We start from the raw sequence: 17,505 nt of genomic DNA, 5'->3' as shown, positions 1-17,505 counted from the left end.
CATTTTTAATAATTATGTAGCAATATAGTTTGCAACGTATTTCAAACACATTTTAGCAAAATAATAAGAGCGGCAAATAGCTTACTATCTAAACCAATAATTATCATCGAACCTAAAATGGGCGTCTCATAGTTATTATGATTCATTATTAGACATTGGATGTATATTAATGTACGAGTACCACTTACAAAAATCAAGAAAGCTAAGTATGCCGGGTATGCCTACCAACACTTAAATTGCTGACCCCAGACAAAAACTTCGAAATCGCCGGACATCTGGGTCAAATCGTATTATTTTCCCGGGCACACACATTCTGTAGTCACCTTTTTTACCCTGAACTCTAAAACAGTTACCGAAAACTGTATTAAGGATCACCAAATCTTACCAATCTGTCGGTGAAGGACCCCAACTCTCTTTTTTTTTAAGCGATATTCCATTCCCCCAAACCCCCTCTCCCCCCCCCCCCCCCCGCCCCTTGACTGACTTCTAGAATAGCCCCTGAAGAGCTGCAAAAGCCACTATAGGACTGAATGTCGAACCCTGTCAGCACCAAAACATCTCAAAGGGAGGTTCAGAACCAGGGAATTTTAGGCTGAGCTGGAATTCAAAATTGCTCATCGTCGATGCAAACGCCCGTAGAAACCTTCCCGTCTCCTCTATATCTCTTTTGTTACTCAACCTTCCCTTCTACAATAACCTATGATACCTTCCTTTATGAATTCTATCTCTTGCATAATAATAACAAATGAAATTTTCCCTTTGAAATTAATTCTCTTTCTCAATATTAATAAGTGCCATCTTCGCATACAAATTTAAATGCTGCTTATTAAAAGTGATTTGCTGATTATTTCGTCGAATGACCGCGGAGAAGCCCTCGGACGTTGGCGCGCCAGGTACATATAGTCTGCGCCCGTGAGCTCGGCTCCAGTTCACCACCGGCAATGGAGGGTGAAGCTTTGACAATGCCAACCACTCGTGCTGACGAAACGTCAGAAAAATCATTAGATGAACGTCGGCCGAAGAACCCGAGACAGAAGCCAATAGGCAGTTTGTCAATCAGACAAAGCTCAACCACTTCAGGCGTTGATTTCCGCGACCCACTAGTATTTAAAACTCAACACCACTCGATGATCCCTTTTAGAGAAAATTAGCGTGTTTTCTTTTAAATGGTTTTGGATTTGTCGTTTAGGGCTAAAGGGGAAATGTATCATATTCTCAATAAACCTTCGATTTTTCTCAATAAATAGCTTTCGCGTAGGACGACCGTTCTCTTTAATACAGACTACACATTCAGCGCACCCAACGCGATTTCAGGAATTTTTTATACTGCGACGCTCACGTCGAAGTCACACGATAAATCCTAACCAAATATCGAAAAAGTAACTACACCTTAGTGCTTGCGTCCACCTATACAACCTCGAAAATACAATGTAACGCTACTACCCCTTACTGCGTGCTTTAATCCTCAAGCACAAAACAACTAAACGGCTTCGCGTGCCCACGACTCACCACATACACCATTCAATGGAAAATCTTAGAAAAATATTGAAACACGGTTCTCCTACCATCGTGTGGCTGTTAAGGAGCAGAACGTACCATTGATCACGTCTAGGAGAAACTAATCTCACACTTCAATAAATCGGAGCTTTTTTTATATCTGGTTAGTCTGGGCTCTACACAAATCGGCGAAATAATTATTTTTTGCACAAGCCGATAATCTTCTCAAAAGGTCTTTCTAAACGCTTAGAACTGCTTTGAATACATTTGAGTTCAATCCCCATTGCAGACCAATTCGCGTATCGCACGTGTGGGCCGATCTCATCAAGCTCTTGAGATAATCTCTCTCGAGGCTCACTACTCGAGCGATACTCGGATACTACTACTGAAATTCTAAAAGGACAAGCCAAGAACCATTATTTGCGACCAAACATATGACGCTAATTCTCTCTTTAACAATGAGTGTTTCTTCATAGCAGTCGCCGACAAACAATCGCAGTGGCCAGCTGCGTCGTAGTTGTTATCTTTGCCGCACCCCGCGATTCAGCAGTCGGCGGGGCGTTGCAAACTGGTTGACTTGACAGGAAGCAGCTTTTCTCGCCGTCAAGTGTCACGTATCTACAACATTTTAACACAAAAATTTAATAAAACCACATAAACAACTTAAGCTCTTCATTCTTCTAGCTCATAAAAATCGATGATAAGTTGAGGCGATACAAACATGTGATGCGTTTTTTCAGGGGTTGAAGATGGTTTAGCGCATTACACAGTTCTGTCTCTAGCATCTCAGTTCCCGTGTTGCCGGCCGGGGTGGCCGAGCGGTTCTGGGCGCTACAGTCTGGAACCGCGCGACCGCTACAGTCGCAGGTTCGCATTCTGCCTCGGACATGGATGTGTGTGATGTCCTTAGTTTAGTCAGGTTTAGGTAGCTCTAAGTTCCAGGGGACTGATGACCTTAGAAGTTAAGTCCCATAGTGCTCAGAGCCATTTGAACCATTTTTTGAGTTCACGTGTTTTTTTAAGAGCTCTTCATAGTGTTCAGCCAAGCAATGCGTGATTTACTTCTAGCGCTAAAGGCTGTCTAAATTATAACGCTACGTCATCAAAGTTAATGCTCATTCGTACCTGCTGCTCTGCTCGTAGATCATAGCAATAATATTGAAACCCATTTGACCCATCTAAATTAAACTTCCTCTTCATCACTGAAGATCAATTTATCCCATTCTGAAATTCACAAGCCGGCCGCGGTGGCCGAGCGGTTGTAGGCGCTTCACTCCGGAACAGCGCCACTGCTCCGGCCGCAGGTTCGAATCCTGCCTCGGGCATGGATGTGTGATGTCCTTAGTTTAGTTAGGTTTAAGTAGCTCTAAGTTCTAGGGGACTGATGACCTCAGATGTTAAGTCCCATAGTGCTCAGAGCCATTTAAACCATTTGAAATCCATGTCGTGTGTTTTTTCAGCGAATTCTAGTCTAACCCGTTTATGTTTGGGTGTTAAAGCAGGTTTCTGCAGTCGTTTCTTGAATGCAAGAGGTTATTAATTTGACAAAACTTGTTGTAGAGATCTGGAAGTTAATAGCAACTGTAAATCAGCAACAAGTTGCGAACAATTACTGTTTGTGGGCGCTGATTTGCGCTAAAGTAACCGTTTCGATGCCTCAGACAATTTTCTACTTTGTTCATATTTTCCGTTCTTTCTGTTCCGGCGTAAAGTCAAGAGCGCACACGTCAGCCAATAGTACGCTGACCGACCCCTCTTTAGGACAACAACGAGACAGCAGCGGCCTCTAGGCGAAGAGAACACAGGAGCCGCGCCACCTGGCCGTGCCCCAGTAGAAGGCTCGCCGTCTACGAGCTCTGTAGCAGCGACTTAGGAACTGTATCATTTCACTTGTGTTAGGATTTGTGTATACTGAGTAGATTTCCTTATTTTGTCTGTCGCTCATTGCTTGTGACACATCATTGTAAATTATCTAAGTCATTGTCATTTACCTTACTGTAATAAAAATTCATTAATACGATTTGCTTGCCGGCCGGGGTGTGAGATGTTTATATTTTCCCACCTCCGCGTTGCAAATGTTTTGACTTTTGAGTGAAATGCCCAGCCGATGTGCTGTTGTTTTCACGTCAATTCTACCAATAGTGAGAGTTGTTTAGTTCTCGGAGTGTTGTAAAATTCCTGGATTCGTCTCGTCGCTGTGCAGCCTATGAAAAGGATTGCGGAAGACTCCCAAATAAATTCCAAAGTACAGTGCAGTTTTAACACCAATACATTTCCAGGACTCTGGTGTCCGAGCCTGGTGAACCGTACCGGTTACATCACATGTACCCAAAGTTGACATCAAACGACACCGAATTCACAACAGTCAACAAACGAGTGAGCCCACAATACATTTGCTCGCAACCCTAGCCAAAACGCGAGTGCCCCAAGGCGCCTGCTTGACCTCTATATATACTTTTGTAAACAATTACCTACAATGAAAATTACAATTTTATGTAAAATCACAATTAAAAGTTAAACCAAATATGAGATACACATTGCTAAAGATTTACAATCTCAGTGCTGAACAAGGTGAACCTATTTTCAGCTTAGTTACGAGTTAATATAACATTTTCTGACTAATTATGTTACAGGTAACAATTATATTTCTAAATTTATTTATAACAAATCAACTAGTGCCTCAATTTTAGTGTTAACATATATCGGAGATTCAATTAACATGCTTTATTTATATGTTCTATTTAATTTGCTTTAGTAATTTTATAATGATAGGTTTACTGGTACATCCTGACCATGTGCTACACTTCTTTCGATTAGTTACAGTATTAATTTCACATTTATATTGTGTTTTTCACATAAGAACAATGTTAATCAGCAAAGCATCATTTTCGAATTATATGTATACTGAAATAGTGGTTATTTTTGTATGTAATTTGGAAACAGGTCACTTTACAATCAGGCAATTAGGACTGGTGTTTAATGCTCTCCGAGGGGTTCTGATAGGGCAATGAGATACAGTAATATTTCAGGTGGCTAGGTGGCCGAGCGGTTCTAGGCGCTACAGTCTGGAACCGCGATACCGCTACGGTCGCAGGTTCGAATCCTGCCTTGGGCATGGATGTGTGTGATGTCCTTGGGTTACTTAGGTTTAAGTAGTTCTAGGGGACTGATGACCTTAGATGTTAAGTCCCATAGTGCTCAGAGCCATTTGAACCAACGATTTACTTGAATCGTTGTCTAGCTATCCGAGGAAGCAGGATTTCTAGGCGGTCCATATTTGACGATTAGGCAGGACACAACACTTTCCTTTATCGTGCAACCACACTAACGAAACGATCAATCATTGTATTTGAACAGATCAACTTCTTGGCCATTTGATGATCAGAGTATCCCATTCGCTTGTATGCATCAATTTTTGCTTTTTCATCATATGATAAATGTTTTCTGCGTGGCATTGTCACAATCGTGGTTTGTATACACATCACGCACTGGCATTAATGGTGTCTGTTTCCAATCTGCAATAGAGGCACGTACGCAAACACTAACACCACACAAAGCCGACTGCCTTTATACCGAGTTCCACCCTCTACCACATGAATCGTTGATGTCTTAGTGTACAGGGTGAGTCACTAACTACTGCCACCTAGCGTAACTCCGAAAATATGTTAGTAGCTAAAAAGTTTGTGGGACACATGTTACATGGGACAACGGGGGCCATAATATGACATTGGATTTTTGTTGCTAGGTGGGGGCGCTTCAGAGATATGAAGGTCAACTTTTTTTATGGAATGCTATAGTCTGGTACTTATTTTCTGATAGCGACTATCGAGACAAATCCAATGATGTGTAACAGTAAGGTCTTTGAAGGTCAATGAAGATCACAAAGGTGACATGTACATTTACAGAAGGTGTTCGTAGTACTGACCTTTGGTATCAGTGCAGTGCTGCAATCTTCTTATCATGGACTGAGTGGTATTGCCTATCACTTCGGCATTTATCGGAGAACGCGCTCTCATAATTCTCTCTCGTATATCGTGGAAATAGTAAATATTCACCCAATACGGCGTATACATCTAACGTGCCATTGACATGTAAACACCATTCGACGGTTTCGCAATACAACACTAATAGGAACGGTAAGACTAGTATCGTCGAATCAAGCGAATCTGAATGATGCATTCCTTGGAGGAAGAAGTCGATATGCTTCTCATTTATGGAGAATGCCAAAGAAATTCAGTGGGAGTTAGAAACTTATACGCTGAAAGATATCCTCAACGTACTCACCCTACACGTCGTAAGATTTAAAAATATGTATTATAAAGTGAGAACAACTGGGTCTTTAACGCATCGGAAACGTATCCAGCAAAGGAAAGTTACTAACGAGGAAACGGAAATTGCCTCAACTTCAGATTCAGAGGGATGACACATTTATTAATTTGATTTTATTTACTGACAAGGCTACATTCACGAACCGTGGAAATGTTAATTTGCATAACATGCATTATTGGGCAACTGAAAATCCAAGTTGGCTGCAGGAAGTTGTACATCAAAAACCGTGGTCGGTGAATGTATGGTGTGGGACTCTGCAGGACAGAATTATTATAGGCCCCTATTTCATCGAAGGAAATCTTAATGGTAGGAAGTACACCACATTCCTGCAAGAAATATTTGTGCTGTTATTGGAAGAAATATCTTTAGGAACAAGGAATACAGTGTGGTATCAACAGGATGGGTGTGTCCGGCACACTTTTCGCTAATGGCTAGAAATGAGTTGCAGAGATAATTCCCATATCGTTGGATTGGACACAGAGGAGATGTGTCATGGCCGGCTCGTTCGTCAGACTTGACATCTCTGGATTTTTTCTTGTGGGGATTCGTAAAAGACATTATTTATAATGACTTTCCAACTACACCTGAATATGTTCGAGAGAATTGTCAGAGCATGAGCTTCGATAAGAGCCGAAGTGATAAGGAATACCACTCAATCGATAATAAGAAGATTGCAGCACTGCATTGATACCAATGGTCATCACTTCGAACACCCTCTGTAAATGGACGTTCATGTCACCTTTGTGATCTTCATTGACCTTCAAAGACCTTACTGTTACACATCATTGGATTCGTCTCGATAGTCGCTATCAGAAAATAAGTAACAGACTATAGCATCCCATAAAAAAAAGTTGACCTTCATATCTCTGAAACGCCCCCACCTAGCAACAAAAAACCAATGTCATATTATGGCCCCCGTTGTCCCACGCAACTTTTGCCCCACAAACTTTTCAGCTCGTATCATACTTTTGGAGTTATTCTAGGTTGCAATAGTTAGTGACTCACCCTGCATAGTGTACTAATGACATCAAATGTGTTAGTATTTGACTGCATTTGTCTGTTTACTGGATCTCATAACTACTTTACAAGTATTCCAACTGACAATGTTAATTTTCCCACAAATATCCATGCCTTTATACTGATTGGCACCATCGTACTTTGGGAACAATTGGATACACGGTTTATTTTCTGTGTCGAACGTATTCCGTTGTAAATCGTCTCCCTTAAAGGTCAAATCGCCGTACATTAGGTATACGATATATTACCTTGAATTTCAAAGAGAAAGCTTGCAGTTCGCACGATGTAATCATATCATTACTGTTAGACGTCTGATACAGCAGTTTTCTTTTCATATACTATGCCTCTTTTCTGTTATTCACTCGTAGAAAGATACAGTTCGACAGAATACGCATTCCATGCATTTACGTAAAAACATATGCATTTAAAACCAAATATAAGACGTATATGCACTCTGAAAGTCTGCCCTCTACATATAACTATTCATCGATGGAACGCAAAAGCATGATGTGTCTCTTGTGGTTTTTTTTATCCTTAAATCTTAACATAATATTTGCAAAAAAGCTATCACAATTACATGATCTTACAGAATAGTGTTGCGAACTATCAGGAGGTACCAAGACGGATGGCTGTGTTGCATCTATACAAACAGCAAGATCAGTCTGTAACAAGGGCGACCATACGATTGTTTGTAGAGGCCTGGGACTACAACTGTGTTTTTGGTGTATTTGTGATATTTTGGAAGAATGACGACTTTTAGGTAGTCATAAAGAAGTTCCAGTTCTGACCCTGCATAATACTGAATTTTAAATAATTTGCTTAAAAGAGGAACAACTAATTACACTATATTCTTTTCTTTCCCTAAGGGCTACGGGGCTTTGCCCCCTCCACACACACACACACACTTGCTCACGGATATGGGCGCCCTTGGTCTGTAATACTGTATCATAAGCTAAGCAAGCAGCATTCGTTTCTGCTGTAGGTCAAACTTTTTGGAGTACATATAAACATTACTCTCAGCTTCGTTTACGTAACGGCACTAATGAGGTATTAGTCAGAAAAAAAGACAAACAAGACTCTCAGAATTTCAGTAAGCTGATATAACGCTACAGATAAGGTTAGCTGTTATCATACGAAGAACTGCGCCTTTAGTCATCCGACTGTAAGTCACGCCACAGTATACAGATAGCAAAACAGGGAATGGAAACACCAGCCTTCCAGCAAACTGGCATAACCTGTCATTCACCGGCTGTAGCTGTCGTTTGTTATTTGTTGTTGCAGCGATGTAATTTAGGTATATCAGTCCATTACAGTTGTTACCGAACCTTTGGACCACAGAACCCATAATATGTTAGTTTAATATGGAGAAATTCCGATACCATCAAAAATTTAACTACAATGGCTGTCACGGAACTAGATATCTCAAGGTCAGCCTGCAGTCCGCCGCCGCTAAGCTGTGATTTCACCTGTCTCATTGCTTTTATTGGCGGATGTACACTGTTAACAATGCAGTAGGTCAGAGCCAGCTGAATGTTTTACAGTATGTTTCCGTGCGATGTCGTGTGTTTACGTGTTGTTTCAGTCTTCTGTGGAAAGGTGCCGTGTGTTTGGTAGCGAGTGAAATGTAGGAGCAAGAGCCTACGTGTATTGCTACTCTGGTCAGTGTGCGAAAATGGCGAAAGACATTCGGAAACAATCTAAAATTGTCATATCGAAAACACTGAAGATTTTTTTAATGATTCGGCCAATAGCGAAGTGCCAGGAATAATATAAATTTTACGTAAGTTCAAAACCTTGTGGTATTTCAGGGTCGACTGTATTCCGTATTAACAGGGCAGTGACATTGGCAGAATCTCTAGAAGTGAGCACATGTTTTGTTTCTCCGAGAAAGAGAGGTAAAGGGAAACTTAAAATAACGAAATTTTCCGATTCTGACGAAAAGGTAGTGTGTAGAACTATGCTTCGATACTACGACAGAGGAGAGTGTCCGACGACTAGAAAAATACAACTTGTCTCAGTGAAAAGACAAATTATTTTGGCTCAGAAACTTCCGTTCTTTGTCTTCTCAGCTCACTTGGTTTGTGATTCAAAAAGTTTAAAGATGGATAAAAAATTTTAATGGAATGCAAAGACATTGCAGCCACAAGAACGAAGTTTTGTGTAAAATGCGCTTACTACGTGCAGAGGACAGTAGTCTTGTAGTACGATAAAGCTTCAGTTGCAAAACACCACACGCAAAAATGCATTTTGGTCGAGTTCAACTTGCATTATGCACTTCTGTAGCAATGGCACGCATGTCAGTTAAAAGGATCTGAAATATGTCCAGTAACATAGTACACAGTTTGTCATATACGTTATTGCTGTCAAATGTTTGGCAGTGACAATTCTTGGTAACGCTTAACATATCGAAAACAAATTTCTTGAAAATCCCGATCACATGACTAAGAAATTCATATACTGCCAGCATTACGTAAATTATACACAAGTCTTTTTCTATGGCACTCTTGGTGAAGCTAAAACGATTTTATCAGTTGTGTAAGAATATCACCTTCACCTTACAACATGAAGAAAATGCAGTATTAACTTTTTGGGCCTGACAGTTAAAAGAGAAGGAGACACCCACCTTCTCAACACAGTCCGAAAACCCACTACATCATACTGCTTAATTCACAGAACTTCTTGCCACCCACGAGACCCTAAAGAGGCATATGTCCGCTCAAGAGCTGACAGGTTAATCTACATCTACATCTACATCCATACTCCGCAAGCCACCTGACGGTATGTAGCGGAGGGTACCTTGAGTACCTCTATCGGTTCTCCCTTCTGTTCCAGTCTCGTATTGTTCGTGGGAAGAAAGATTGTCGGTATGCTTCTGTGTGGGCTCTAATCTCTCTGATTTTATCCTCATGGTCTCTTCGCGAGATATACGTAGGAGAGAGCAATATACTGCTTGACTCTTCGGTGAAGGTATGTTCTCGAAACTTTAACAAAAGCCCGTACCGAGCTACTGAGCGTCTCTCCTGCAGACTCTTCCACTGGAGTTTATCTATCATCTCCGTAACGCTTTCGCGATTATTAAATGATCCTGTAACGAAGCGCGCTGCTCTCCGTTGGATCTTCTCTATCTCTTCTATCAACCGTATCTGGTACGGATCCCACACTGCCCAGCAGTATTCAATCAGTGGGCGAACAAGCGTACTGTAACCTACTTCCTTTGTTTTCGGATTGCATTTCCTTAGGATTCTCCCAATGAATCTCAGTCTGGCATCTGCTTTACCGACGATCAACTTTATATGATCATTCCATTTTAAATCACTCCTAATGCGTACTCCCAGATAATTTATGGAATTAACTGCTTCCAGTTGCTGACCTACTATTTTGTAGCTAAATGATAAGGGATCTATCTTTCTAGGGATTCGCAGCACATTACACCTGTTTACACTGAGATTCAATTGCCATTCCCTGCACCATGCGTCAATTCGCTGCAGATCCTCCTGCATTTCAGTACAATTTTCCATTGTTGCAACCTCTCGATACACCACAGCATCATCTGCAAAAAGCCTCAGTGAACTTCTGATGTCATCCACAAGGTCATTTATGTATATTGTGAATAGCAACGGTCCTATGACACTCCCCTGTGGCACACCTGAAATCAATCTTACTTCGGAACACTTCTCTCCATTGAGAATGACATGCTGAGTTCTGTTATCTAGGAACTCTTCAATCCAAACACACAACTGGTCTGATAGTCCATATGCTCTTACTTTGTTCATCAAACGACTGTGGGGAACTGTATCGAACGCCTTGCGGAAGTCAAGAAACACGGCATCTACCTGTGAACCCGTGTCTATGGCCATCTGAGTCTCGTGGACGAATAGCGCGAGCTGGGTTTCACACGACCGTCTTTTTCGAAGCCCATGCTCATTCCTACAGAGTAGATTTCTAGTCTCCAGAAAAGTCATTATACTCGAACATAATACGTGTTCCAAAATTCTACAACTGATCGACGTTAGAGATATAGGTCTATAGTTCTGCACATCTGTTCGACGTCCCTTCTTGAAAACGGTGATGACCTATTCCAATCCTTTGGAACGCTACGCTGTTCTAGAGACCTACGGTACACCGCTGCAAGAAGGGGGGCAAGTTCCTTCGTGTACTCTGTGTAAAATCGAACTGGTATCCCATCAGGTCCAGCGGCCTTTCCTCTTTTGAGCGATTTTAATTGTTTCTCTATGCCTCTGTCTTCTATTTCGATATCTACCATTTTGTCATCTGCGCGACTATCTAGAGAAGGAACTACACTGCAGTCTTCCTCTGTGAAACATCTTTGGAAAAAGACATTTAGTATTTCGGCCTTTAGTCTGTCATCCTCTGTTTCAGTACCATTTTGGACACAGAGTGTCTGGACATTTTGTTTTGATCCACCTACCGCTTTGACATAAGGCCAAAATTTCTTAGGATTTTCTGCCAAGTCAGTACATACAACTTTACTTTCGAATTCATTGAACGACTCTCGCATAGCCCTCCTCACACTACATTTCGCTTCGCGTAATTTTTGTTTGTCTGCAAGGCTTTGGCTATGTTTATGTTTGCTGTGAAGTTCCCTTTGCTTCCGCAGCAGTTTTCTAACTCGGTTGTTGTACCACGGTGGCTCTTTTCCATCTCTTACGATCTTGCTTGGCACATACTCATCTAACGCATATTGTACGATGGTTTTGAACTTCGTCCACTGATCCTCAACACTATCTGTACTTGAGACAAAACTTTTGTGTTGAGCCGTCAGGTACTCAGTAATCTGCTTTTTGTCACTTTTTATAACCAGATAAATCTTCCTACCTTTTTTAATATTTCTATTTACGGCTGAAATCATCGATGCAGTGACCGCTTTATGATCGCTGATTCCCTGTTCTGCGTTAACTGTTTCAAATAGTTCGGGTCTGTTTGTCACCAGAAGATCTAATATGTTATCGCCACGAGTCGGTTCTCTGTTTAACTGCTCAAGGTAGTTTTCAGATAAAGCAGTTAAAAAAATTTCACTGGATTCTTTGCCCCCGCCACCCGTTATGAACGTTTGAGTCTCCCAGTCTATATCCCGCAAATTAAAATCTCCACCCAGAACTATAACATGGTGGGGAAATCTACTCGAAATATTTTCCAAATTATCCTTCAAGTGCTCAGCCACAACAGCTGTTGAGCCAGGGGGCCTATAGAGACATCCAATTACCATGTATGAGCCTGCTTTAACCGTGACCTTCACCCAAATTATTTCACATTTCGGATCTCCGTCAATTTCCTTCGATTCTATTGCACTTCTTATCGCTATAAACACGCCTCCCCCTTCACTGTCCAGCCTGTCTCTGCGGTATACATTCCAATCTGAGTTTAGGATTTCATTACTGTTTACGTCTGGTTTCAGCCAACTTTCTGTCCCTAGTACTATATGGGCATTGTGACCGTTTATTAATGAGAGCAGTTCTGGGACCTTTCTATAGACGCTCCTGCAGTTTACTATTAGCACATTAATATTCTTATTCCCTGTTCCATTTTGTCTACTCCTACTTTGCCGCGTCTCAGGAGGCGTCTTGTCGGGCCTAGGGAGGGAATTCTCTAACCTAAAAAACCCACATGTGCACTCCACACGTACTCCGCTAGCCTTGTAGCCGCTTTCGGCGTGTAGTGCACGCCTGACCTATTCAGGGGGACCCTACATTTCTCCACCCGATAGCGGAGGTCGAGAAATTTGCACCCCAGATCTCCGCAGAATCGTCTGAGCCTCTGGTTTAAGTCTTCTACTCGGCTCCAAACCAGAGGACCGCGATTGGTTCTGGGAACGATACTACAAATAGTTAGATTCCGCCCCGCGAGCGAGGCATTCCGCCTTCACCAATTCCGCCAACCGCCTGTACGAACTGAGGATGACCTCTGAACCCAGACGGCAGCAGTCATTGGTGCCGACATGAGCAACTATTTGCAGTCGGGTGCACCCAGCGCTCTCTATCGCCACCGGCAGGGTCTCCTCCACATCTCGGATGAGACACCCCGGCAAGCAGACAGAGTGAACACTGGCCTTCTTCCCCGACCTTTCCGCTATTTCTCTAAGGGGCTCCATCACCTGCCTAACGTTGGAGCTCCCAATAACTAATAAACCCCTCCCCCCGTGTGCCTGCTCGGACCTCTAAACGAGGTGGATATTAATGTTGAATTACATACACTGACGATGAGCCAAAAGTAGTTATGAAATTGTACACAAAGAAACAGAAAGAACAAAGTAAGAATAGAAATTAGATGACGTTAGGAACGAACAAGAAAGTAGATAAAGATAAGTTTACAACATTACCGTACTGGGGTGAGATTTCCGACAAAATGAGTTGCCTTTTTCGGAAAACTAGGCTGTGAATTGGTTTCAAAACAGAGCACAATGTAAGATTACGTCTTATACGCAACATAGGTAAGAGGCAAATATAAAACATGTCAGATATGAATAAAGTAATATATAGTGAGAGTGATAAATTTTGTGTTGGGCAAACAGGCAGAAACTTCAAAACGAGATTTAGAAAACATACTTATTTTAATGAAGCCAATCCCTCATCATTCAGTGCTGATTTAAGAGAATACAAGCATTCTGCTAATAACATTAACAAAGACGTCACATTTCTCCATAAAGCAGAAAGGAACGAGTTTATTAAATATACACCCATACAACAAAATAACCAGACAACATACTTAACGAACAAACAGAGTTACGGAATAAGATGTACGTACAAAATTTCGACAGTGTGTCAACCGAACAGTTTTTATTTGGAGTCTATGTCCTGCATGTAAAAATATCTCATGTTGGATTATTCTGCAAATTTACACTACTGGCCATTAAAATTGCTACAACAAGAAGAACTGCAGATGCTAAACGGGTATTCATTGGACAAACATATTATACTAGAACTGACATGTGATTACATTTTCACGCAATTTGGGTGCGTACATCCTGAGAAATCAGTACCCACAACAACCACCTCTGGCCGTAATAACGGCCTTGATACGCCTGGGCATTGAGTCGAAGAGAGCTTGGATGGCTTGTAAAGGTACAGCTGCCCATGCCGCTTCAACACGATACCACAGTTCATCAAGAGTAGTGTCTGGCGTATTGTGACGAGCCAGTTGCTCGGCCACCATTGACCAGACGTTTTCAATTGGTGAGAGATCTGGAGAGTGTGCTGGCCAGGGCAGCAGTCGAACATTTTCTGTATCCAGAAAGGCCTGTAAAGGATCTGCAACATGCGGTCGTTCATTATCCTGCTGAAATATAGGGTTTCGCAGGGATCGAATGAAGGTTAGAGCCACGGGTCGTAACACATCTGAAATGTAACGTTCACTGTTCAAAGTGCCGTCAATGCCAACAAAAGGTGACCGAGACGTGTAACCAATGGCACCCCATACCATCACGCCGGGTGATACGCCAGTATGGCGATGACGAATACACGCTTCCAATGTGCGTTCACCGCGATGTCGCCAAACACGGATGCGACCATCCTGATGCTGTAAACAGAACCTGGATTCATCCGAAAAAATGACGTCTTGCCATTCGTGCACCCAGGTTCGTCGTCGAGTACACCATCGCAGGCGCTCCTGTCTGTGATGCAGCGTCAAGGGTAACCGCATCCACGGTCTCCGAGCTGATAGTCCATACTGCTGCAAACGTCCTCGAACTGTTCGTGCAGATGGTTGTTGTCTTGCAAACGTCCCCATCTGTTGAATCAGGGATCGAGACGTGGCTGCACAATGCGTTACAGCCATGAGGCTAAGATGCCTTTCATCTCGACTGCTAGTGATACGAGGCCGTTGGGATCCAGCACGGCGTTCCGTATTACCCTCCTGAACCCACCGATTCCATATTCTGCCAACAGTCATTGGATCTCGACCAACGCGAGCAGCAATGTCGCGATACGATAAACCGCAATCGCGATAGGCTACAACCGACCTTAATCAAAGTCGGAAACGTGATGGTACGCATTTCTCCTCCTTACACGAGGCATCACAACAACGTTTCACCAGGCAACGCCTGTCAACTGCTGTTTGTGTATGAGAAATCGGTTGGAAACGTTCCTCATGTCAGCACGTTGTAGGTGGCGCCACCAGCGCCAACCTTGTGTGAATGCTCTGAAAAGCTAATCATTTGCATATCACAGCATCTTCTTACTGTTGGTTAAATTTCGCGACTGTAGGACGTCATCTTCGTAGTGTAGCAACTTTAATGGCCAGTAGTGTATACGTTTTGTACTTTTACCTTCATGTACAAATTATCAAAAAATTGTAATTTACGTATGTGAATGCATGTCGCAGATACACAGGGTGAATCACCTAAAACTTGCACCGTAGATACTGCGGAAGTGGAAAGTGCTATTGATGTGCGGTTTTCACATGTGGATTGGTAGTCAGGGGTTCGTAGTGTTAGCCAGTAAACAGATCACAATAAAATTTAGAAAGGGTATTTTTCTGCAAACATAATCTTTTATAAATGAAACAATGCCTACTAACATTAACAAACTAAAAGTAGAGTAAATTAGAATCTCAATGGTGTTTGTTGCAGGATTCTAGTGCGAGTCGTTTGCAAGATATCGTATTTTGAAGAGTTCCAACACTGACACTTGTTTGTGCCATTCATCCTGTGTATCTCCTAGGTATTATGTTATGTTTACTCACAATGTGTTTGTGTGTTCCTTGAGTGCATTGCGACTTGCCAGTCAGCTAGTGTGTAACAGGCCAGGCAGTAGGTCTCGAGAGGAGAATGGGATTTAACAACGGTGAAAAAGTCGACAGGCTCATGGCGTATGGGCAGTGCGGGAAGAACGCAGTTGGTTGTTGCACGGTGTATGCGGCAAGATATCCCAATAGATGTCAACCATATCGGCAATTGTTTATCAACCTCTTCAACCAGTTGCGTTAAAGTGATAGTGTAAAACCGAGACAAAGTAAAAGAAGGAAACAAGTTATAAAGGCACATTTGCATGCCGTGCGTGAGTTTCCTCGGAAACGCGAAATCTTAATTAAATAATTAATCTCCGACAAATAAATAAAGCCTATGGCACAGAACTGCAGCGCTATGCCGCTGATAAAACAAAATACAATTACGACACTCTTATGTTTGATTAACAAGAAGTAGGTAGAGTAGAATTAAAAAAAAATGGTTGAAATGGCTCTGAGCACTATGGGACTCAACTTCTGAGGTCATTAGTCCCCTAGAACTTAGAACTAGTTAAACCTAACTAACCTAAGGACATCACAAACATCCATGCCCGAGGCAGGATTCGAACCTGCGACCGTAGCAGTCTTGCGGTTGCAGACTGCAGCGCTTTTAACCGCACGGCCACTTCGGCCGGCCCAGTAGAATAGCTGGTGCGGGAAGCACGTATATTTTATTAACTGGCACACCGCCATATTTGATGTTAGATAAGAACACTGCGAGTTGCAATCTTACTAGGCACTCGATTCTGTAAAAATCCTATATTTATAAAAGTAAGTTGAATTATTTAACTGTAGGCTTATTCGTTGAATATATCTGATTTAACTAACTGTCTAAACTTTTTTATGTTTAGTAGACAGTTGCCTCTGTACGATGTATTGACATGGCTGGCAAATTATTCTAATATTGAGTCCGCACCTACCGCAGCAGTCTTTGGAAACGATTTAAATACAAAGTCCGATTATTTGAGTCTTATTTCACGGTCAACTACGAATAGCATTGCATTTACGAAAAAGCCATTGTCAAGCGTCTGATACCAAATAATTAAACGTCCACGTTCCAGATAAGCAAATATTAATTAAAACCAATCATACATAATTAATAATTAATATTTTATTTTATTTATTTATTTATTTTATAAAGTAACGACAGAAGAGGGGTGACGTAATATTTTTGCCGTTGTTAATAGTTGACTCGCATGTTAGCTCCCGCGCAATCGCACGAGGAAGTGGCGTGTATCAGGCAAGTGTCCTATGCGTTCTTCAAATGGCTCTGAGCACTAAGGGACTTCACATGTGAGGTGATCAGTCCCCTAGCACTCAGAACTACTAAACCCAACTAACCTAAGGACATCACACACATCCATGCTCGAGGCAGGATTCGAACGTGCGACCGTAGCGGTCGCACGGTTCCAGACTGAAGCGCCTAGAAGCTCTCGGCCACAATGGCCGGCACACGTTCTTCTTCGACACAGGTGTCATCACTGTTACATCTCTCTTCATCCATGGACGTAGGCAGAGGGAGGGCGAGGGGTCGGGGGATCAGGACCGCTCCGCCATTATCATCTACATGAAATTACACGCGGCCTAGTTGCCGTGTAGTTATAACACTAACCCTGTTACTGTTATACCATAATTTCAAAGGCTGGAGACAATACGTATAGTGAAACTACACTACTGGCCATTAAAATTGCTACACCACGAAGATGAGGTGTTACAAACGCGAAATTTAACCGACAGGAAGAAGATGCTGTGATATGCAAATGATTAGCTTTTCAGAGCATTCACACAAGATTGGCGCCGGTGGCGACACCTACAACGAGCTGACATGAGGAATGTTTCCAACCGATTTCTCATACGCAAACAGCAGTTGCCTGGTGAAACGTTGTTGTGATGCCTCGTATAAGGAGCAGAAATGCGTACCAT

This window comes from Schistocerca americana, chromosome 3, assembly GCF_021461395.2.
Source record: "Schistocerca americana isolate TAMUIC-IGC-003095 chromosome 3, iqSchAmer2.1, whole genome shotgun sequence".
Taxonomy (NCBI): domain Eukaryota; kingdom Metazoa; phylum Arthropoda; class Insecta; order Orthoptera; family Acrididae; genus Schistocerca; species Schistocerca americana.
The sequence above is the reverse complement of the archived record's forward strand: the minus strand, read 5'-3'. Positions refer to the sequence as shown.